The sequence below is a fragment of the Dipodomys spectabilis genome, unplaced genomic scaffold (genome assembly GCF_019054845.1).
Source record: "Dipodomys spectabilis isolate Male_0828 unplaced genomic scaffold, ASM1905484v1 ptg000020l, whole genome shotgun sequence".
Classification (NCBI taxonomy): Eukaryota; Metazoa; Chordata; class Mammalia; order Rodentia; family Heteromyidae; genus Dipodomys; species Dipodomys spectabilis.
The window spans coordinates 258,922-261,540 of record NW_024870697.1 but is presented as its reverse complement, the minus strand read 5'-3'; the positions used below and the strand labels follow the sequence as shown (position 1 = coordinate 261,540).

General features: G+C 33.4%; 1 pseudogene; it reads right to left on the bottom strand.

Moving 5' to 3' along the window:
* Positions 1-1,262: 1,262 nt before the first annotated feature.
* LOC122104049 lies at positions 1,263-1,362 on the bottom strand (annotated as a pseudogene).
* Positions 1,363-2,619: the final 1,257 nt, after the last annotated feature.

The window sequence follows — 2,619 nt, the reverse complement described above, 5'->3', positions numbered from 1 at the left end:
GTATCTGGTTAGGCAATTCTAATGAAGATGAGGAACAAGATGAAAATGTGAGGGATGATAAAAATTGCAAGAAAAAAAATGGAGAAGGATCCAAGCAAATTTCTTCTTTGGGCTGCTGAAAATAACCAGCTTACTACAGTGCAGAGAATACTTTCCAAAAAGGCTACTCATGTGAATAGTAGGGATGACGATGAGTATACGCCTCTTCATCGGGAAGCCTACAGTGGACACTTAGACATTGTCCGTGAGTTGGTGGCTCAAGGGGCACATGCAATAACTGTAGATGGCTGGACACCCCTGCACAGTGCATATACGTGTAATAATACCAGAGTGGCTTCTTTCTTCTTCATGATGCAGATACCAATGCCCAAACTAAACGCTTTTTGACCCCCTTGCATCATGCTGCTGGTAATTGAGATAGCAAAAATACACTGGAACTGTTGAACCAATATGTCAAACCAGGTCTGAAGAACCACTTGGAAGAAACTGCATTTGATATTACCAAAAGGATAAGTATGTATCACTACCTCTTTGAAGTTGTGGAAGGCTGTACAAATTGTTCTCCTAAATCCTAATGATTCGGTTAATTTTCTTAAATTTCAAAAATGTCATTAATTCCTTTTTGTCAATACAACATATTTTCACAATCCAAATAACAACATCTTATAGTAACAATTCATGGATTCTGTGGAGTTCTTCAAAGTGAATTGTCTGCTTTTGATGTCAAAATGTATTCAAGAGTTTTTGTATACATCTATAATGATTTATGCAGAGTTTGTGATTTTGTTGATCGGAAATAATTTTAACTTATCTGTTGAAATGAGTAGTATAGAAACTAAAGATATTTCCGGTGTTTGTCTGAAAAATTATATTTTAAAATATTCTATATTCTATGTTTGTATAGTGTCCATAATCTATTTTATTCTCTCCTAGATATAATACATTAAATTCTACATTGTTTTATAACATATAGGTTCATTAATGTGTCCTTTCAGATTGCATTCCATACAGAAACAGTTTAAGATTCCTTTTTTTTCCCCTAGGTCCTTTTAGTATTATATTTCTTTGGGATAAAACAACAATGTTGTCTAATTTCAAAAGTTGTGTAAAGGTTATGCTATGTAAAGGCTTTTCTAAGGTGAAAATTTAATACACTGATGTCAAAGTAACTTTTAATTATATGAATTAGGTGTGTTGTTACACTTGTAATTTTGTAATCAACTTTTTAATAGCTGTTTTTCATTTCTTGCATCTGAAGAATGAAAAATTTTGAATAATTCACAAATTTTCATATCATCCTTGTACAAGTGCCATGTTAATCTCTGTATTGTTGTAATTTTGGTATACAAGCTGCTGAAGAATGTAGTATCCTGTAAATTTTAGTAGCTAATGATGAAATATTTATACAGGCTTATATGCTTAGGTGCCTATTTGTAACAAGGAAACCTTATTGTTCCTAAAAATGCTATTAATCTTATTTCCCTAAAATTCTGTGAATAGTTGAAAAAAATATGTTGTTCAGTTGATTGCTCACATTTGCAATTTTTTTGTCAATGACTATTTTAAGTCTTTTTCACTTAGAATTTGATCAAACTTTCAAGTATTAATAGCTAAGTCCAAAGGAGACCGCTTTTTCAAGTACTTATTTATCCAACTGTGTTAGATCTGTGGAGCCAATGGATTCAAAGTAAGCCTTGTTTAAGAGCTACTTCTAAACATGTGGAGCTGAGATTTTCCCAAATGAGGTCTTACTGGCACAAATGCCTACCTGACCCTTGACCCTTCTTCCATGTAGGAATAGACCAACCAGAATATCTTACTCTGACAGCATAGATTGTATTAGTGGAACAAATCTAATCTTAGTTACAAGGGATCATTAGAGAGATGAACAGTTCAGCCAGAACTGTTCATACTAGAAGGCATTTTATCAAAATATGATTGTTTATGATACCTACCATTTCAAATGTAGCTAAAACCAAGAAAGTGAAAAATTGTTCATATTCATGATTACCTAATGTCTTGGCCTGTCTACCTTCCAAAAAGGCAGGAACTTACACTACTGCCATTTTATCACCAAATATTTTCATAGTTGCAAGAGAAGTCCATATATTTCTCTTCATTATTAGGCCTTAAATTGGTAATGTTTTTTTATTATTTTTATTTTTATTATTATTTTTATTGTGAACAAAATGTACAGAGGGGTAACATTACATGGGCAAGATAATGAGTACATTTTTTATCAAGTATTGCAACCTCCTCCTTTGTTACCCTTCACATCCCTTCCCAGCCTCCCCCCGACCCCCACCCAATCCTCCTCCCAAACAAAGTTATAAAGCTCGTTTTCGACATGACAACTTGTACTTCTCATTGTTGCAACAGGTCCACCTGTATCCTTAAAGGACTTGTTTTTCCCCTTCTCCTTCACAAATTATACCGACATCAAATATAGTGAAAGCAGGGGTTATAATGTGGGGGAGGGACATACAAAGCAACAAAAAGATAATCTTATAAGTGCGTTAGAAACAAATGCATGAAAGAAAAAAAACATTTAAATACATATCTAAGGATTCATTTTCCTAACATCACATTATCTGATCTTTTCTGCTTGACTCATACATA